Consider the following 23,134-nt stretch of genomic DNA (forward strand, 5'->3'; position numbering starts at 1 on the left):
CCAAATTCATCTGGCAAATAAACTGTTGTGAGTTATTTGTTGGTTTGTGTTTGCTGTTTTGTAAAGTTTTTTTATTCCCCTGTTTTTATTTTTTGGGAATTTGAAGAACACTTTTGATCAACTGAGACACAGAAAATACAGTGCTGAAGACATGCCATCAAAAGCAAACATCCTTGTGGGAAACCATCCCTCTACATTTACACTACCATCATCACATTTTGTTTCAAGCAAGGCAACTCCTTACCATAGGGATCAGCAGGCATTCCAAGTTATTCCTAATCAAGGTAAAAAAAGACTGAACTCTGCTAGTGACTCTCTGAAACATTGAGGGGAAAAAGTCTAGGATAATTAAAATTAACATCAGTCAGCCCAGACAGAAAATCCTTAACTGTCCAGTTAGATTACTCAGCCATTCAGACTCCATGCAGGTAAGGGCCACTTACAGGCTGTTTAAACTCTGCTACAGCTCTAATGAATGCAGAATGGATGGGTTAGAAAAGCAAGCACCTTGGACAAAAAATACTAGAAAATGTAAATTCTAATTTCATTCATGTACTTCTGTGTATGGGGGCTGATATCCAGTTGAGTGGTTACTGCAGTTTGTGGAAAAGGTAATGAAACATCAGATGGATACTGTTCAAGAGCATTACCCATAATGATCACATTGTAAGCTATTAGCTGTTTTAAATACATAAATATATTACAGCTAATGGGATATGTGTTTACAGCAACACAGCAAGGTTATTTTGCCACAATTTTTTAAAGAGGAGAAATTGAAATACTAAGTTATCTGCTTACTGTGTTGTTAAAAAGGGAGACCATTCCCTTAATGCTAATTTAATCAAAATTATGAAGAAAAAAGTTAGACTTTTGTACAATGTATTGAAAATTGATTAAATTGTAATGATGGTCCCTTGCTGGTAGTAGAGCAGTAGCACGCTTCACTTCTCTTCTAATACACTACCTTAATATTCAGATATATCTATCTCACAAAACATCAAATGAAACCCCATGGAAATCCAGATTTTTACTGATTTTTAATGTACAGAAGTAGGGGAAATTTCAATGAACTAAGTTTTTTTTTTGTCCTTCACAGAAAATTAAAAGCTACAGGAAACCTTCATAATTTACATCTTCAACAACCATCTTCTCACTAGAAAACATTTTACATGGTTTTGTTAGTTTTCTAAATTTTTATTTCTTTTTGAAATAAAAGAAATTAAAGCCAATAGCTCAGGTACACAATCACTTTATTAACACCTATTCAGCACTACTAATATGAGTCACTGCCTCCATGGGAGGTAAGATGTCCCAGCAGGCTTTTTCACTATATGGACTTGAAATCTTCCCCCACATGGTTGATCCTGCAAGCATGTGGGTGAAAACTGGCATCTGCTTGGAGGAGCAGCCAGAATGTGCAGCATAGGGATGGTTTGCTACTAACCCCACCATCCTCTGCAGCATTTCCCACCTTTGGGGGGTCACCGTTCCCTCAGGTTTGTGTGCTGTGTTTCTGACACACCATGATTAAATACAGCATGATTAAACCTGCACTTGTGGGATGGAGACAGGTGGATCTCCTCAGCCAGGCAAGGAAGACAGGAAGATAGCATATTAATTACACCAATTAATAAAAGCTTTTTAGTGCAACTCTGCTGAAGAGTCAACGGGAATGCAAGTTCCAGGTGGCATTTCTAAACCCATGACACAAAATGTCAATGTCTCACAGCTCAATGCTACACATAGAAGACTAATTTTGCTACCAATATTAAAACCAGTATTAGAAACTGGTTTTGAGCAGCTTTCTATTTTTCACAAGTTTCATATGAATACAAAGAAGAAACTGATTTCCTGATCAAAATTTGCATTTATAGTCTGACATTCAACCCAGTTACTTTCATTTGTTTATGAAAATTCTTGTTCCAATGCTAACATTTTCAAGAAAATGGTATCATTGTGCTCCTTATAATATTCAGAGGGAAGGATCTGAAAATGCTTTGCTACATTTCAACTTACATTTGTTTAAAATCACAGAATTTATTTTCAAGCCATTTAGGATTTGATTACTTGTTTGTGGGGGTGGAGAAGCAGTGCTGAGGCAGGAAGAGGAAGCACTAAATCAGGCACCTAATTTTCCAATCTGGGAATTCTATTCTTTTCAAGTGGACACAAAAGGTATCTTCTGGACAAGACTGACATCGATCATATGAGAAGGTATAGAACTTTCATTAAAATGGATGGTAGTTTTAATTACTTAATACATAACTGCCCCACAGCTAAGGCCAGAGGTGTTTGTGGAGGTGAATTTGGAGGACCAATGGAGCACAGTACAGTTTAGCCAACTAAACTAACTCCCAACATCTCCTGCACTGAGACGGGAGCAGGTCCTACACTAAGGCATCTCCTGGCAGGAGCCAAGCCTCTATTCAGCTTCGATCTTTGGCATTGCATAACCAGCACAAACACACTAAAGGGAGAGCTGGACTCACACAAAAATGTCAGATCATCTCTTGGTAGTATCTATGAGAAGAGTGTGGATCTTGAGAAATATCTAGAAACCCAAGTCACACGCCACAGAACTCTTATGCTAGAGTCTGTGCAAATCTAAGACCAAAAGACTTTTGGTATTCTAAAAATAAATTAGAAATATATGCAGGTAACACTGGAGAAAATGCACTTTTGTAGTTTGTTTAGTAAGATATTTGTGATGTGTTGGTTTACAAGTAAAACATTTTAGTTTAAGTTAAGTCGAAAAGAAAAATCAGGAAATGGAGAATGTAAGAAAACCTTAGCAAGGCATCATAAGAAGGATGAACTCCTTACCTTCATGCTTAGAAGCAGCCAGGAGAAAATGAATACACCATGATTACATTAATTTCCTGTAGCTGAAATAAAACACCTTATCTTGGCGATCAGAGATGCATTCTGTCCTGGAGCAGGGCTCCTCTGAAACTGAGCTGAAATCCACGCTGAGGTTCCCTCCTGCAGCTGCAATGACACACTGACACACTTCTCTCCTTTCAGCTCACCACATCTGTCTCAGCCTCGTAAAATATCCAGTCTTAGGACTTTTCACATCCCATTAACTTTATAAAATTTTATTTGATATTTCTTTAATACCATTTCTACAGATATTATTTTGTTATATTTAATGATCAGTTCAGTAAAGTGGGGTTTTCAAAATCTCTTCTTTGGAATATTTTTCTCTTTAGGAGCTCTTTTCCCCACTTATATTTAGGAGTCAAGAAGATCCTGCTTGTCCAGCAAAGTTGACCATGTTTTGGTCTCAGTGAAATAGAAAACAACATTGAAACAAAACTGATGTGATTACAAACCAATATGATTGAGAATTGAATTCCATTATATCCATGTATGACAGCAAGAGCATTCAGCACTCATACAGAAAAAAACAGAAAAATAAATATGCAGCAATTATAAATATTCTATATATTATGTAGAGCAAAATCAAAAGCCCACTGATTAGAAAGAGACTGCAGCAAACTGTAATCAAAGTTTTCATTTGAATTTTTTTTCTTCTTTGGCTGTTTCAAAAGCTTCTTGATTCTCTAACATAATATTAGAAAATTTAACAAAAGGAAGATCAGTGGGCATCTGAAATTCTGGAGTTGCTCTTCACCTTCTCTATCATTATTCCTAGAATTTCAGAGGAGTGTATCCAGCTTGAATACATCCTGAGATTACTTGGCAGAAATGCTGTGTGCCTACAAACCACCCAAGTGTGCTTGTCTGAACAGAACATCCTTGGGGAGGCAGGAATGTGTGAGCCCTCCTGCTTCCATACAGAATCAAAAACCTGAAAGAAAATGAGCTCAACATATAGAACTAATTCTAATCATTCATGTCTTTCATGGGTGTTAGCTGAGCATTCCCAGTGCTCCACACCTGCGCTGATAATCACTACAAAGTATGATTTGAACATCAGACAGTGTTGTCATTAGAAAGTAATTAGTTTTAATTTGTTGTTAATGATAAAAGAACCAGCCATGCAGGTTTGTTTAAAACTCTGCATCTCCTGTACAATGATTTTCAGTTAGCCCCATTTTTATGATGCCATAAGACCACCATTCCTGATTACATTACTCCTTGCTCATACAGGTATTAATCTTTCACGGATAACGTGGCCTGTTTCTAATGAATGCCTTAAGCCTTTGAACAAAAGCACTCAATTTAGGTTCTTTAGAAATAGTGTCTCATTGTAACCACATAGGAGATTGATTAAATACCTTGCTGTCCAAATGACTTCAGAAAATTAATGGACCCAATCGAAGTAAAAACCTCTGTGTTCTTTTCTTGTAACAAAATAAGGACAACCTAAACGTAAAAAATTGCCAAGAAGATTATATAAGTAATCAGATGCTAACAATGCTTTTCTAAATGAGCCAATGTATCAACATTATACAGAATTCAGGCTTTATTCAGGCTTCATTGGGAAGAGCCATTATACCAGAGAAATAATAGTAGAATTTTCTCTCTTGTTAATAAAGGGTAATAGTGGAATTTTGGAGGTTATCATAAAACCAGTGAGACATTTTCAAACTGAAAGACAGGAAATTTAGGTTAGATATACAGAAGAAATTCTTTACTGTGAGGGTGGTGAGACACTGAAACAGACTGCCCAGAGAAGCTGTGGATGCCTCATCTGTTCCAACCCACATCGAAGACAGAGTAACTAAGGTTCCCATTAATAAATCCCTTGGGGTGATTAGAGTGAAAGAACACTGAATGACCAGCATATACAGGAAGAAGCTTTATTTTAACACTGTGTAATTGCAGTGGAAAAAAATGTATGTGGCCATTTTGGGTATTTTCTATAGAAGTATGAAAATTCATGAAGAAAATACATAAGGAAAAGAAAAGAAAGTGAAGGAAAGGATAGTGGATAGTAGATAGTGGAGAGGAAAGGTATCTGTGGATCTAGCAACAAGAGCTGATGGTTGCAATTTCCATGTCTGTGGTCAGAGTGATGGTCACAGTCCTGATCTGTTGCCAGTGGGGGTCCACAAAACAAAAAGTTCATGGAGTTGAACACATTCAATTTGGCAGTGGGAATGCCTAGGTCTTCCCCCATGGATTTTTCGTGTCTGATGCAATGTTATGGGGCATGTGCAGTGTTCTGGTGGAGAGTTTCTGAGCAGGGTTGTGGGGGGCTTTGGGGTCCTTGGTTGGTCCATAGCCCCCCTGGAACACAGCTGCTGTTGCCCCTGCTTCTTGTGACTGCACAGCTGGGTGGTCACCATGGATCTGAACAGGAGAATTGGCTCCAGAGAGGAGCTGCTCTTCCTTCCTACAGCGCCCAGCTCTCCAGGCACACTGCTTGAATGAGCACTGGAGTTTGGGGCTTTAACTCCTGACTGCCCAGCCCTCTACACCATCCCTGGCAGTGCCCAAGGCCAGGATGGATGGGACACTCCATGCTGGATGGGGCATTCACCAACCTGGTCTAGACAAAGGAACTACTGCATCATGGCAGTGAGGTTGGAACCAGATGATCTTTATGGTCCCTTCAACTCAAATCATTCTAGGATTCTATGATTCCAAGACTTACAATTAGATATTTTCAGAACCAGACATGGAAAAGCAGGAAATGTAGAACCAATGCTTATTGCTATCTCAAATAGCTGGATGTGGATTTCAGCACTGGCATCATCATCAGCTTCTGAGCTTTCTTCTGCATGTTACATGTGCCTAAATGTGCGTGTGGGGAGATCATCTCTCACTGCATTCTAACAAGAAAAGGCACATTTCACCTTACTGGAAGTGCACAGGAAAAACCCAACAACCTAGTCCTACCTCAGCTCTTTATAGAGAATGCATTTACGTTATGTATTTTGGGGAGCAAAAATATATCTTTGTATTTATTTAGTATGTGATATATTTCGAGGTCCTTCAGATCCATTGATGCTACTGGACTGGAACTAATAACTAAAAATTTTCAGAAAGAACTGCCAGTAAAGTTGGTTGTTTGCTGAGAAAAGACTTCCATGAATTTGGAAGTATGGTTTAGATTCTTTTTCTCTGGGCTCTTACACATCTACATCTGAGAACAAAATGGTATGCTGACAGTCCAAAAATGAAGCAATTAAAAGAGCAGAATTTAAGTTGCTGCCAGTATCAGCGAAACTGCAGTAAAAGAGTCTGAAGTTTAAGAAGAAAAGATGCAAGAAGAGGTAAGTGACAGCAACATGCTCTGAATCAGGCATTTAAATGAATGGCCAAACAAAGGCACTGAGGGCTCACAATCAAATGCAGGACATAAGGACATTTTGCAGGAGATAAACCTGGAAAGGCATGCTGAAAGCCTTTCTAGAATATCCATCTTAAGATACGCCAATTTAGTAAAGGAAGACAGCTTTAGACAAAAAAATACAAGTTGGCTATCGGTGGGCATGGACAGGAGAGTTCCCCAAACAGGTGAAAAGGGCATCCCTCTAAATCTCAAAGCCCCAGGGTGCACAGGACCAGCCTGGAGAGAGAAGGCAGCTGGCTGGCATCTGCACAGTCTGTCCCCAGGGAGATGATGTGCACTGCAGCCTCTGCTGCTCTGGAGCCAAGCTGAGTCACACCCCAGCTGGCTTTCCCTCTTACCATATATACTCCATTCTGTCCCTCTGCCAAAATTAAAAACCAGTCTCCTACTCCCACAGTTGTGTTTAAATTACATCCAGTAATTTCAGTATTCCAGTCTGCAGAAGTCTACACAACAGCTCATTACAACGTTCCAAATTTTGTAACAAAACCAAGAATTACATCCTGAAGTTTTCTTCTATTGAAACATGCTGGCAGAAAATGCAATATTCAAAGTATCCTAACATTGCTTCAAGTAAAAATTGTGAACTTTTCCTTCCTTGAAAGAAATCACTGCTATGTTTAAAATGTTATATTTTCTCCAACAGACCATCTCTAATGTGAAAATTAATGTGCCCCTGCCTGAGAGCCTTTGCAATAATATTGAATGCATTAAAAATTGCTGCTTCTATTCAATACTGATTAGTTGGCTTTTAAAGTATAACCCGGCCAGCCACAATTACATTTTATTGATTTACATTTTTTATTACATTTTATGTAACGTAAAATTAATTTCCAAATTATTATCTGGTTAGCAAACATTCTTGCTAATTTGAGAATTTGAAAAAGGCTTCCTGTGAATTAACATAGGAAAAGTTGTAGGAAGGACTTCAAAAGTGGGGGAGCTGCCAGAATTACTTCACTAGTGTGAAATACTGATGGCTAAGCCTAAAAGCCTCATCACATACCCAAGCATCTCAACAGGTAAAATAACCACAGAAACCAGAGCTTTTCATCACAATTATTTAAGAAAAAAATACATTTTGCCTAAAATAATAATAGGCTTTATGGCTTTCCAAAAGGAAATGAAAGAAGTATTCTAATGATTGTCTTGAACTAATTCTAATTTTTTTTTAGAAATGATGGGAAGGAATGACTAGCTAGAAGGTGTCGGGAAGAGGATAGATCTGTCTCCAAATATTTCCATTAATCTGGCATATTTTTAATACAACTGAATCATGAAAAAATTAAGAATAATAAAAATTTTTCAGCTTCAAATACATTTCCTTATTCCTTTCAAATGAAGTAATAATAAAAAAGAGTCACAATGTGAAATTGTGCGGGCCTAGGATCTCTGAGTCATCTTTAATCTGTTGCAATTTAGAACTAGACTGCTGAATAATCAGTAATTTAGAACTAACTGAAATTTAGACTGATAAAATAAATTTGACAGAGTCATTCCCAGTTTCTACTGGGTTTGTAGAACCATTTTACAGCCCACACTGCTGTGACCTACATCTATATCACCAGAGAAGCTCCAGCCTCATGAGCCTTTTCCTTGCTGTGGGGGCAGCCCTTTTTACAGCAAAGCACCAGCTGGATGGGGCTGAACAAGTTCTTTAGTGTAAAATGCCCAACACCCCTTGTCTTTAATGTTGCATCATTAACTTTAAAACTAAGGAAAAGTAAATGTAAAAAGAAAGGAAAATTGTGATTAATTATTTTAGAATTATTTTTAAAATAAATCCTCGTGCTGGCATGAAGGTCTTGGAAAAGTAGTGAGTACTGTTTCCCAGTTTTAAAATCATTGAACCACTGCAAAGACAGCAATTATTGAAGCAATGTGAAGACACATTCCTGGAGAAGCTGTGAATGCTCTGTCTCTGGAAATGCTCAGGGTCAGTTGGGACAGGGCACTGAGCAAGCTGGTCCAGTATAACATGCCCCTGTCTGTCATGGCCATATTTTATGAAAAATCCCTTACCAGGAACTTTTCTCCTGAGAAGCTGGGAAACTTCAGCTTTTCCATGTTTTGCAGCTTTGGAATGCGAGTTGGAGAATTGTTTACCCAGCATGTGAATTGTTATATATATACTAAAGAAAGAGAAAGGATACAGACAGAAGGCTTAACAAGAATGATAATGAAAGCTCATGACTGACTCAGAGTCCGACACAGTGGGACCATGATTGGTCATTAATTAAAAACAATTCACACGTTTGGATAAACAATCCCCAGACCACATTCCAGAGAAGCACACACAGGAGAAGCTGAGGCTTCTCATCTTGCCAGGAGAAGAAATCCTGACAAAGGGATTTTTCAGAAAATGTAATGGTGACAGTATTCACCCCACACAGGGGTGGGCACTTTCCATATCTGCCCCTTGGTGGCCTCCAATGAAGACCAGCCTTTCTATTACCTCCTATAGGAATACTGCCTCCAAAGAGTGCTCCTTTATTCCTAGGTCTTTAGGGCATCAACATTTAGTCTGCATCCAGAGGCTCAGCAGGGCCTGTAACTGAGTACCAGTACTCAGACTGAGTAACAAAGGACAGCAACATCTTGGTTGTGCCTGGTTTGTCCCCTCTGCTGGCACAAGAACATCTTGCACTTGAGTGCTTTACCATCTGGGGGCTATGCTGATGGATGATGGAGCCCAACACTGACCATCCAATGCTGCTACCAAACTGGAACAGACCTGTCCAGCCTCTCTGCACTCCAAAGATTTTCATTTAGAGCTCTCCTGGAGCCCCGAGCTCTCCTCATATTGCAAATCAAAGGCAACTCTGACAAAGGGGAGAGAATGATGAGGAGGACTGCATGGATATCAGAAGGCTGATTAATTACTTTATTATACTATACTATATACATTTCATCTGAACTGAATCTGCCAAGCACTCACCCTGCTCACAGTGCCCAGAATCTCGTGGCTGTCACCCACAGTCCCCACACACACACACACACACCTGGCCCTGGCAGGCCAAGGGGACAGAACACCATCACTGTGGGTGAGCAATCTCCACATTGCATTCTGCTGTGGCACAACACAGGCACAGCAAGTGATAAGAATTGTGTTTTCCCTTTCTCTGAGGTTCAGAGAATGTGAATCTCAGAAATCCTTGGGAAGAATTGTGCCTTGCTTTTCTGTGTGAAGAGAAATGTGGCAACATCCTGAGGTCTGTGGCTGAGCACAGGGCTGTGCCCAGCAGTGTGGATGCTCTATGAATCTCCAGAAGAGCTCTGGGCTGGAACACAGGCTCAGGGTGGGTCTCAAATAGAAATCCTTGAGCACAGGGCTGTGCCCAGCGGTGTGGGTGCTCTGTCAGTCTGCAGGAGAGCTATGGGCTGGTCTCAAATAGAAATCCTTGAGCACAGGGCTGTGCCCAGCAGCCTGGATGCTCTGTGAACCTCCAGAAGAGCTCTGGGCTGGAACACAGGCTCAGGGTGGTACTCAAATAGAAACCCCACCAGACTGCAGCAGCATAAATGAACTCTTCAGTAGCATGTGAAGGAAGAGCAATCAATCTGAATGTTCAGCAGTTGTTCACAGAATCAAATATCCAGAGAGGGCTTGAAGTGCAACATCTGAGAAGATTTTGTAAATGAGGAGAGCACAACATCTACTTGCAAATGCCAGTAAAGCATTCCCATCCATTTGATTACATCTGATACTCTAGCAATGTTTCAAGTCTGATGCTCACAGAAGTGGTTCTATTTTTTGTAAGAACAAGAGAAATAATCTGCATTATTTTTTTCTGTGTTGTATCAAATTATTTTAAAATGGCGCAGCAGTTTTTTATGCTTAATCCTATCTGAATTTTGTTATGCTTTGATTTATTTTAGCAAAATCAGCTTTGTGATAACACTGTCTATTATTTTTTCTTTTATAAAACCAATTTTAATGTACTCATTTTCTTCAGAGCCTCGTCAAATGAATTACTAAACAACTTAAATAGCTCTCTCACCCCGTATCTGATCTAGTTTGGAGCTGCCCATGGTATGGCAGTAACTGAAGTGACCTACTTGAGAGATCACTTCTCATTAGCTGGTTATGAGGGACAGGAGCCTCCCCAGGGAATAAGAAGAGTCTTGGGAGGGTATGTCCTGTGGTTTGACGATCCCACTTGCACTATTCTCATCCCTGAGGCACACCAAGATTGTAAGGGGCATACCCTCTTCTTCAGAGTGCCACAACAAAATGTTCACAGCTGCAGTCTAATATTGGACTTCAATACTTTATTCTGCATATTCTGGAAGAATGTCTGATTTCTCCTGGCACATGGAAGGAACAGCAAATTATATACAGCTTCTTCATGCCCAGAATCATCCCAAAAAGCTCAGAGGATAGTTTGACAGAAACTGCATGGTATCAGTCTATTTTTTGACATGGGAAATTAGCATTCAAGTTCATATATTGCTGTCTGACGTCACATGATTTGGGTTTGTTACTAATACTGTCTTGTCAACAAATGTTATAAAGCACAGAGATAAGGAGCCATGCAGGCCACCTGAATTAGAATTGGACAACAAATGCAATGGAAAAACCCTGAATCCCATTTGTAAGATGCAGAACAACCACCAGACTGGGTTCAGGCAGTAAGCCAACAGCAGAATTCAAATGGTGAGAACAAGTGTCAGAGGCTCTCACTGATATCTCCCCTTATTCAGCCACAGAGTGCCAGGGGGTAAGCTCAGCTCAGGGCTGGTACTAAGGACAACCCAAAGCCTGACAGCCAGGAAATCCTCCTGCCCAGCCTCCTGGAGGAACTTCAGTACTCTATCCCAAAAACACAAGCAACCAATCTCCATGATGCGTGAACCTTCCTCCTTGGGAGCAGGAGGAACCCTGCTGCATGAGTGCAGCTGCAAAGGCACACTGAAAAATGTCAGGAAGACTTTGGTACCATGACACAGCCCATTACAGAAGGCATTGCTAGTAGGCACCAAACCCATGGGTGAACAGGGACCCCAGGCAATGGACCAGATTCACAAATGAGTGGCTGAAAAAGAGCCCTAAGCACAGCAGGCAGCATCGAGGCCAGAGGCAGAGGTAGAGCTGTGGGAATCCACAAAATCAGAGCTTTTGGGAAAGCTGCAAAAGGCAGGCCTCAGAGACAGCAGAGCTGGGATTAGAGCTGAGCAGCAGCCATGAGATTGGTCAGCAGAAAAATTATGTAAAAAGTAGAAAAGCAAGGACAAATAGAACAATGGTCTGTGTATTAATGCTTGTCTAGAATAACTCCCTAAGCTACAGAAAAGTTTATCTAGTGAGATATTAGGGAGTTCTAAGCTTAATAATGGAGCTCTGTGCATTGTGTTTTAAGGCTCACAAGCAGGTATTGTATTTGAAATCAGCAAGCATTGTTTAACCAAAGTACCTGTGCTTATAGTGGTTGGATAGAACTACTGTCAATGTGCTTTTGCTTTGTGTGATTGGGCAAAAAGCTTATAAAGTGAGTTGTAGCATTAAGTTCTGTGTCTGCTGCCTGGGATGTGAGCTGGTGGCATCTTCCCATTGTCATAGCCATGGAATGAGAGTGATGCTGGAAAATCAAACAGCTCAAGGCACGTTCCCAGCAGTCCTGTCCTCTTGGTGATTTGTGCATACACCTCTGGCCAGAGATACAGAGCAGCAGCTCAGACAGCAGCTGAGGGACTGTCATGCCCAGGGAGCTGCAAGTGCCAGCCCTACCTGAATGCTGCTGCCCATGGACAGACAGCCAACACATGGACAGAGACACAGCCAGCCAGTGCACACAAATCCGAGCCATTAGAAACACCAAAGAAACCTCCCTGACCAAAAATCCCCAAAGCAAGCCCCAAAACGAACAGGGAAGTAAGAGATGCTGAACAGTCATGTTTCATACTTGCAGCAGGCTAAATGATAATAGCATGTCAGGGCCCGTTTTCTGTTATTCCTTATTCTGGTGTAAAGGACACAACTCAGGGAAAGGGAAGATTCCAGGCCATGCTGAGGGGACTTGGCATTCTAGGGCAGATGGCAATGTAGATGCAACTACAGAGGACAAATGAGAAACCTCCCAAAATGGAAGAGCAGTGCTGAGAAAAACCTTAATCAAATTTGAGACTACAGATGTGAAGCTGGGTGTTTGCTCCAAGAGCCAGTATGCTGGAAGGACAAGGAGGCAGTGAGGACTCAGGGGTCCAGGCACAGACTAAGCCTTTGCAATCCCTGGCAATGCAGTCCTCTGGGCAAAGCAGCTGAGCAAATATTAGGAAAAAGAAGGCAACTGTGCTTGTTTAAAACAAAGAGATTGCAACAAGAGTGGAATTTGGAGGGACTAGCAGAGTAGCAAAGGGTTTGGAATAGACACCCTGACGTCCATCTGCTGCCATTAGGTTTGACTGCTAGCTGCTGTTGACTAATTTATAAAAAGTTCCATCATTAAGTAGTTAGTTTAGATTTAGATACATGCAGTCCTTTCAGTTTATTATCTAATGTGAAACACTCAGAGCAGCAGACACAAACAGAAATGTTATGTTCCCTACAGCTCACAAAATAAAATGCCTTTCAGTTCCAGGCTTTAATTTACAGTCTTTCTTCCAGGTGGTGGCCAGGCACAGATCCAAAGTACAGTATGGCTGACACCAGATGCTGGCACTCATGCAAACCTCATTTTGGCAAGCAGGGGAAGAGTCAGGGTGCTGAGATGCCATGGCAGCCATTCTGGTGTTGGCTTGGTGCCTTGAGAGCATGGCAGAATTTCATGTGTGTGTGTGTGTGACAACTCCAGATACTTTTCCCAGTTATTTTATGTTCTTTAAAGCAAAGCAACTCTCCAGCTGTTATAGTGTGGAGAAGCAAACTTTAAGCAACCAAATGAGTGAATTTTATACAGAAATATGTAGAAATGTTTGAACTTGCAGAGTCTGAAACTCTATCTTCTGCATATCAACACATTGTGCACTTCAGCCTGATTCAGATGGGCAGCAATTTAGATGACAGTGATGACATTTTAATTATAAGTATATTTAATTTTGGCTTTTATTGAGAGCAGTGTTGAGTCAAGATAGAATTTGAACATTTGTACAACAAAATTGACTTAAACAGTACTATAAACTCCAAATAGTTGGCCTATCAAAAACCCACAAGAAATAATGCTCAATTAGTGCTGATATTTGTTAGCAGCATCATGAAAAAGCAGCTACAGATTACAAGCTGAAGAGAGCAAATCCAACTGCTAAACACAGATCATGTGCTGCTTTATTGTTTGGCTATCCCCTCTTGAGCATCCTGGATTGAATAGAGCAACTTTAACTCATGGCTGACATGAAGCTAAATAGTATTGCACTGCTACAAAAAGCAGGTGAAAAAGCAAGCAAAGAACCACAAAAAGAAGAGCTGAACAAACGTTCCTCTCATTCAGAGCTGAGAGAATGGAGGGTAAGGAATGAAAGCCTACCTGCTAAGGGATCCCTGTTGGGGATAGAGAATTGAATAAAGGCACTATACGGACATATGGCAAGGGCAGCTGCAGGGCAGGCCTGAAGCCTGGGCAAGCATCCAGGTGATAACAGGGCAGGAGGACAGGATTTGTTGGTCTCTCAAATTTTGGTGCTGTAATCCTCACTGAAACTTTGTCGTAGACGTGCCTTAATTTAACTTTACTTTAATATAACTCTAATTTCAATAGGATTATAAGGGGATTGGCTCTCTAGAAAAAAAAAATATGGAGGGGAATTAAGGTATTTCTGAGAGAAGTATCTTCATCTAATGTGTCCCAGTTAGCAGAAGAGACGCACACCCTCTTTCAGACATGCTAAAAAGCCTTATCCTGGGGCAACATGGCAATGATTCAGGAACACAGACAAATCTTTTCATATCACTGGATATGCCTTGCATTTTAATCACTCAACAGAGAAGACAGCCGGGGCCTGAACCCAGGAGGAGGCAAAGTGTGAGGTGGGGCTTTATTTGGTTCACTGGCCACGGATTAGCTACCTGAGGTGAAAAAAGATTCCAATAAGAGATCACATAATGCTACTAACACCAGTTCTATTTCCAGGTACATGAGAATTTAGCCCCAAATAAGGTCAGTAGTATGGCTCCATAGTTACCCTGGTCTAATTCAGTGAATCATTGGCTTTGTTACCAGGGAAACTGGCTGCTGGGAAAGGGCTGAGGTTTGGGATGAATATTCTCTGTTGTGGACAAGACAAGGAATATGTAATACTGGAACAGTGTGCATCAGTTGACAGTGCCCAGTATTTTATCTTCGAAACCCTCCTGAATCCAACTCCCTCCCTGATGATGACCAAGATGATTAAATGAACTCTTTAGCTCAAAGCCACCTATGACACCTGTTGGATGAGCAAGTGTACATAACTTTAAAAACAACCTCAAAAATCAGCAGTGCAGGCATCACAGTGTTGCATCTGCAGTGAGCACTGCTGCTGGATGCTCTAGCTATCTCAGCTACCAATCTAAGATTAGCTTTGAGTACACCACCACATCATTGTTAATCCAGCATATTTGATATCGAGTAACTGATCTCCATGCACTTATCTGTCTTTTTTTAAAGATGTTTAAATTAAGGCACCTAAGGCATCCTTTTAAGAAGGAATTTGTTCACAAAAACCCTACTAAAGGTTGTCCTTCATAGCAACAAGTTCAAATGGGGTGATGGTGGCAGGCTGAGAGCAGCATACATTCCTTTCACATCTTCCTCTGCTTTTTCACTGCTGTTGACCTCTCTCTTGAGAGGCACATGAATACCTCACCTTTACCATGTGTACAGCACACAAAACCAGGTCACCCAAAACACCTGACCTGAACAGCCTTGCTCCCTGGAGGTAATGAAAGCCCATCTGAACTGGTGAGAGATAGAAAAATCAGAAGCTTAAAGATAAGTGCATTAATAACCTCTAAGTAAACACTATGGATATTTTAAATCCATATCAGGATGTAGGCACTACTTTTAGTAAGACAATTATAACAGCAAAGATTTTGAAAGGAGACTGATGGGTTTTGGAACCCCTTTTATTTGTCTACTAAGTCACCCAGAGCATTTAAACACATTAATGTTCATAGCTGATATATAAATCATATTTGTTAAACTTGTTTCTGTTTTATGCTTGTGAAGTGCATGCACACAGAACAAAAAATGTTTTGAAACTCTGTCATTTCAACAATATGCACTAGGTTGTTTTTTTTCATGTTTCAAAAAGGAGTCTACAAAACACAGAGGTCCATTAAAGTGTTTAGCATCTCTAAACAAGAAAGACAAACCTCCCTCTATATACCATTTCAGCCCCTAAACACTTGAAAGAAAAGAACAGGAAAGGATAAAAATCCATGCCTGTGTGCTGGATCCAGGGGCACATCTGTAGGAGGGTGTGCACACTGTGAAGCACCTAATTAATTTAATTAGATGGATCTCTATACTAGCAAACTATTTCTACCTGTGAAAATTTCAGAAGCCTTTAATCTACGAATCCAAGCAGAGGGGAAACAAGCTGCTTACCTACACAGGCATTTCCTACAGTGTCCTATGCTTTCCACCAAGGCCCCAGTGTGCTCAGCCTTTTGGAAAAGGAATATACCTAGGCTGCAGGAGAGAGAATTGTGAAGAGCACTCCTCAGAAGGCAGTTTATCAACAGAGGGCTTGTGGGGCTGGCAGCCCATGCATGATTTATTTCCCCATGAATCTGTCAAGAATCGGTCTCCCCAAATCCCCTGGGAATCAGCTTTCTCAGGTAAAGAAATCCAGGCATTCAATTTTTGTCCTTACTGGACCAATAGTCACGTCTAGCGCTGTTAATTCTTATGTTCAAAGAGGCCCCAGTTCTTCAAAAACATAAATATGCCCCATAAAGATCCTCTATCCCAGGATGCAAGTGCCAAAAGAGGATGCCAGGGAAGGACTTCAAAACAAGGAAATCACACTGTACTTCAAGCACATTCCCTATTTCCAGATCAACAGATCATCTCTGTACACATACAGAAACCCTTGGTGGATTTCTCTTCCCTGAAAATCCCCCCCTTCCTGTTGTTCCCACATGCAGTTTTAGCACCCCCAAACCAATGAGCCTGCCAGCCACCATCTGACACCATCAACACAGGCATAAAAGGATTTATAGTGACACTGCTAGCGAAAGGGATTGACAAATAGCAGCTCTTCAGCTGCTAAAACAAGAACATGAAAGGAGGTTGATTTAAATAGATTTCTATCACATGCAATTGAAAGAAATCAAGGGTTCTGAACAACAAGAATGACTCTTTCAAAGCAACAATTAGAAGTCAGGCTGAGCTCTAGCTGTCTAAAAGTTACATGCCTAATCTAAATTATTATCATTTCTTTATGCTATGTCTATAGATAGGAATACATAGCAAGGCAACTTGCTCCAGATGACAAGCCAAACCCTCCCTATGATAGCTGTTGTCTTGGAAATTAACAGAAAATTAACAGGAGCATATCTATTGTCTTTAATATTTGGTTCATTCATTGAAAAAAGAAAACCTTGCTTACATAAAATAATTCCTAAATTCCTACAATATATAGGAAAATAAAGTTGTATCCCACTAAAATAATTCCTTAAAATACCTCTGGTACTAAAAACCAACCAGTTTATCAGAAGGATAAAGTTCAGACAAAACCCACAGAATTATAATTTATCTTGTTGCTAAAAGAAACATCTGACATGAGGAGTTTTTCTTTGAAAGGAAGATTACCCTTGGTTACTAAAGGAGAAATTTTATCACTAGGAGCCCACTGCTGGAGTAATGTTTATAATACCTTCACCCCTAAATGGGTTCCTTTAAGTAATGCTACAGAACAGCTGTCTGCCCAGAAATTTGACAGCATCTTCTACCATCTAATGGGGCCCCTGGACTTGGTGGAACATTCAGGAGAGGCTGTCCAGGTGCAGGTTATTTGCACTCTAGGATCTATATATTTATACACAGAATTGGGTTTTCCTACACAGGTTTTTATTTCTAATGACTCTCTTCTCCTTGATTTGCAACTCTTATTACAGCAATTTTGCAACAAGCCACATTACAGCTGAGTGTAAATCATCACACAAAATCAGAATCCTGGTTACTTCACACTAGAACAAATGAAATCATTTTTCTCAACATTTAGGCTAACATGTTATAATTCTCAGCACTTCAATTTTTTTTCATCTTTGAAAACTATGGCAGTGAAAAATGTCTGAAAATAAATATTTTCTTTGATATAGAGGGTCATTTCAGCAGACAGAGACAAATGTCTCAAAGGATACAACATACAGATCACCTCAATACGAGGGAGGCTCAAGGTCCTTTTGCTTTGTTTGTATTCACCAAGGAGATTTTAAGACAAATGTATACCTTAAAAAATTGCCTTATGCTATCTATATACTCAAACTTGTAGGAACACAATTGTTGTCATGCACATCTTAGAAATCATTTTGCTGATTAACACAAAAGTACAGAATCTGAGGTGAAAGTCTGTTTATGCAGAAAACAGACTACCTCAAGCAGCAGCAGAAAAGCCACCACACTTGGAAATAAAATAAATATTGTGATAGCCTGTACAGGTGCCATTAGCAATAAATACCAATTTTTATGCCTGCATGGGGAAAAAAAAAAAACACACCTACATTCATCACAGCAGTGGGTGCAGTTCAATTTGCAGTTACACAATTTTAAATTAATATTTACTTTTCTAAAGCCAGCGTAATTCTTCTGACAAAGTGACCTGAGAGAGGAGTTCAGCTGATTTCTCAGCTCGTCTGGATCCCATGGGTGAGGTTCATCGTGTGCACGCCACTTATCTCCCAGGCGTCAAGCAGGAGCAAAGAAATCAGTCAACCTCCTGGGGCTGTGGAGATGTGGCACACACTGGGTGAAGATGGCATGAGTGTATGAGGCTGGACATCTGTCCTCCAGGTGGCTGGACCATCCCCATGGGTGACCTCAGGCCCTCATGTCTCCTTCCACGACAGAAAGCTGTGGATACTAATAGCTGCAATTTATATATTTTAGCAATAGTTTAGTATTCAAGTCTGTTTCCCCAAATCCACGGGGTTATATGGTCAAATCCTGTTTCCCCAAATCCACGGGGTCATCCCAAATCCACAGAGTCATATAGTTTAGTCCCGAATCCATGGGGTTATATAGTTTAATGTTTAAATCCTTTTTTTTCCAAATCACATCGGGATCACCATTTGTTCACATTATATTACAGGAGTTCTATTGTCATTACATTGCAAGGGTTCCATATAGCCAGAGTTTTGTACCTCCTTGATGTTTCTTGCAGGCAGCTCCTCTAGGCACTGACTCTTCCTTGCCCTCACAGCAGCCAACTGGCTCCACTTCCCCCTTGGCCAACCAATCCACTCTTTTATAACACTCTTATTATTGGCTACAGCTGTGGCCTGTTAACATCAGGCCTGCTCCTAATCCTTAATAATTGGCTCAGCTGCAACTCTTTAGGGGGTAAGATTACTTTCTATACTACATTTTCTTATATTGTATCCCCCTACACTAATAAGCTCTTTTCTAGGATCACACAAGAGGTTCTTGCAATGCTGATCAGGTTTACAGGCTGTCTGTACTTTTGCAGGAACGAGCTGCTAAGATATTTTTATTGAGTTTATATAACAACATCCAAGTGCTGAACTCTAACTGACAGACTGTTCAAGGTTTTTCTGTCTGCACTCTCAGTGCCCACACCAGCTCAGATTCCTCTTTCTCACTCATCTTTTACACCTTGGATTCATCACTTCTAGTCTCTTTCCCCAAAAACTCCCTAGCATCTCTTTTTTTGACCCAAAACAGAGCTGCAAATAGAACTACCTACTCCATCTATCAGCAGGTCCCCTAAACACATCTTCTCCATGTTGGTGCTTTTTCTTCTGAAACTAATGGTAATTATTAGCTGCAGATAGATATATGACCTCTTTATCCAAATCAATATATTTTAAAAATTAAGTCAGACATGTACCTCATTACCTCTAAGGATCTGCAAGCATTCCTTGAGCACTGCAGCCAGCTCTGGGCTTGCAGCGCAGGAATAACTAACAATAATTGTTAGTGAGTCCAGGGGAGGCCACCACAATGGGCAGAAGGATGAAGCACCCCTCCCACAAGGAGAGGCTGAGACAATTGGGTTTGTTCAGCCTGGAGAAGAGGCTTTGGGGTGATCTCACTGTGGCCTTCTAGAACCTGAAGGGAGCCTTCAAGAAAGATGGAGAGAGACTTTTTACAAGGGTGGTGACAAGGGGGAATGGATTCAGACTAAAGGACAGTAGGTTTCGTTTACATGTCACAGACACATTTTATGAAAAATCTTTTTGTTAGGATCTTTTCTCCTGAGAAGCTGAGAGGCCTCAGGAACAAAATGTAACCAATTATTATCTGCTGCTGTGGAATGCAACAGGTGCATCTGGGATTGGGCTCATGTGGTTGTTTCTAATTAATGGCCAATCACAGTCTGGCTGTCTTGGACTCTGGTCAGTCACAAGATTTTATTATCATTCTCTTCTATTCCTTTCAAGCCTTCTGATGAAATCCTTTCTTCCATTCTTTTAGTATAGCTTTAATGTATCTTTTTATTATAATATAATATATATCGTAAAATAATAAATCAGTCAGAAGGCGGAGTCAAGATTCTCATCTCTCCCCTCGTCCTGGGACCCCTGAGAACACCACACATTTACATATTAGGAAGGAGGAAGAAATTCTTTACTCTGAGAGTAATGAGACACTAGAACAGGTTGTCCAGAAAGCTGTGGATGCCCCATCCCTGGAAGCGTTCAAGGCCAGGCTGGATACTCACTAGGGATATATGATTTGACATTACATATATTGATACATTATGAAAATTACTTAAGAGTCATTATGATGACAAAGAAAACACACTAAGATTTGGAAAAAGAAATCTGTATCTGTAATGATCCTATTATAAACCATTTAAGATATATCACTGCCTACACAGGTACTAAGCAAGTATCACCTTCTGTAATTCCACCAAACAGATGCCAGTGTCAGGTTTCTTTCTACCAATACGTTTAATGCTAGGTGTCCTTATGATCTTAGCATATAAAATGCCCTTGTGACCCTTGTACAAATCAAACACATATGCATAGAAGTATTCAACAATAGTATTTGTTTACAGTACAAAATAAATTCAGTTAAAGCTTAAATTTATTTAAAGTCACTCAAGAATGAATAATTTATCCTATTTTTTTCAAAAAGTGTTAAATTTTTGGCTAAAAGAACTGGAAATCAAGAGCTTTATATGAAAACTGAATTTTGATTAAAAAAAAAACTTTATGTATTAAGAGACAAACGGGCTCCCTAATTTTCTGTTTTCCTGGCCCATGAAAAATGACAGATCCTAACCACAATGAATCACAGAGGTGCAGCCTAGATACCACAGAAAAGGAAACAAACTTATCTCTAACGACCAGCAGCACATTTTTTAACGTGTAATAACAACCAAGCATATAAATTATTACTTTCTCTAATTCATCACACCCAACATTGTGAAGAACATCAGAGATGTTTCCACTTTCAGGCACCAGAGGAATTAAGCCTTTGTGCAATGCCTATCACATCTGGAAAGGTGGAGCAAAAAGGATTCTTCCAAACTGAAAATTCAGAAAGGCAGCTAAGTTTTAAAACAGTATCACAGGATGTTAAGTAAGGTGCTGAGGAATTTACTACATGGCATGTGACTAGTGCCTGGTTTAGAAGCTGTTCACATACATCTCCCTGGCAATGTTAATGACCCCAGCTGTGTCAAATGTGTGCACTTATATGGCTTCAGCCTCAAATTGAATAATTCCTTTAGTAAAAGAGAGCCCCATACTGTTACCTTGGGGAATTGTAAAAGTGAACACTAAACAATCAATTTTACCCACAATTCTGAAGGTACCAGTCAGGATTACACTGTAATCATGACTTGTTATTTGATCAGTGTATGTCTGACTAATGCCTGGCTGCAGGAGGATTTATCACAAGTTCAGCTACATCTCATGCTTTCTCACTTATATTTCTCCCTGCAGAGCTAATCAGATCTCCATGGAAGTTCATGGGAAATTCAGCACTGAAGTGACAGATACACAGATCTTGTTTGTCCCTTCTTTCTGACATGGATTTGTGGGAAGAGATGGGATGGAGCTGAGCTGGGGACTGTGGGATGTGCCTGCAGAAGCACAGGGCAGCACATGGCAGCAGCACAGGGCAGCCCAGAGCAGCACAAGAAGAAGCACATGGCAGCACATTGCAGCTTGTCTCCCATGACCTTAGGAGGAGGAGGTGTCATGCAGCAGAGCCCCACGGGAGAGGATGCCACAATAGAGATGGACAAGACACCGGTTTCTTCATGCAGAACAGCCACACCTTTATTCACACAGCTCATTATCATCATTTATACATTATCATTAATACCATTATCAGAAAGCACTGTGTTTAAATCTAACTGGTCAGCAATTCACTGAAACTCAGTTCATTGGTTGGTAATGGCTGGTGTACATATCCATCAAATTTTTCTCTTTCTAGATAGGTTTACATTTTTTTCTCCTGGAAAGTGCATGTTTCACATGGGTAGAATTTCCCTCCCCACAGGTGCAAGCCATCCTCTCACAAGAATGTATTCTTATGCAAACTGATTCTCATTCTTATAATTCTTTTCTCACAGGAATTTACAGGATTAGCTGTTAGCTTAGCCGAGGTAACAAGGCCTGATTTTACAAGGCCTTTCTTTTATAAGGCTTTACCTATGTACAAGAGGAGCCACCAGGAGCTGACAGATGGGAGCACAGCCCATGATCAGGCCATGGAAGGACATTTAGAACACATGGGGTATTGCCAGCCGGGGGCTGTGTACAAATCACCAACAGGACAGGACTGCTGGGAACGTGCCTTGAGCTGCTTTATTTTCCAACATCAGCCTCATTCCATGGTTATGACAATGGGAAGATGCCACCAGCTCACAGCCCAGGCAGCAGATCAAGAACTTAATGTTACAACTCACTTTATAAGCTTTTTGCCCAATCACACAAAGCAAAAGCACATTGACAGTAGTTCCATCCAACCTCTATAAGCACAGGTACCTTTGGTTAAACAATGCTTGCTGATTTCAAATACAATACCTACTTGTAAGCCTTAAAACACAATGCACAGAGCTCCATTATTAAGCTTCAACCTTCCTAATATCTTGCTAGATAAACTTTTCTGCAGCTTAGGAGTTATTCTAGACAAGCATTAATACACAGACCATTGTTCTAGTTGTCCTTGCTTTTCTACTTTTTACATAATTTTTCTGCTGGCCAGTCTCATGGCTGCTGCTCAGCTCTAATCCCAGTTCTGCTGTCTCTGAGGCCTGCCTCTTGCAGCTTTCCCAAAACCCTCTGATTTTGTGGATTCCCACATGGGGCTGACATGGCAACGTGGGATAGGTGACAGAGTGAGAATTGCCATGGAAGGAAATACTGTGCCTTGAGGAGCTGTATCAAACCAGCTCCTTGCTTTGAATAAATGATTCAGATTCCCTGCCAGTCTGGGTCCATGTCTCTGTCGTTACAGGTATTTTCTCCTTTTCCTTTGCTTTTTCTCAAAACTATTTTCTTTTTGTTTAGGTTTACTTCTGCACATTACATCTGGCACGTATTAATTATCTTTTTGTTCCTCATCTCTCTCATTTTTTCCCTATCATTTTCAGTTTCTCATCTAGCTAGCTCATTGTAGCACAAAGTTGAGGCAGACTGTAGCTACAACATGTACCAGACAATATTCTCCCTTCTTTTTTTTTTTTTTCAGGCATCCACATAATTCTTTGAAGACACATCCTTGTAATGACTTAAAGGAGAGAAACTGA

Source organism: Molothrus aeneus, chromosome 6 (assembly GCF_037042795.1).
Source record: "Molothrus aeneus isolate 106 chromosome 6, BPBGC_Maene_1.0, whole genome shotgun sequence".
NCBI classification, from domain to species: domain Eukaryota; kingdom Metazoa; phylum Chordata; class Aves; order Passeriformes; family Icteridae; genus Molothrus; species Molothrus aeneus.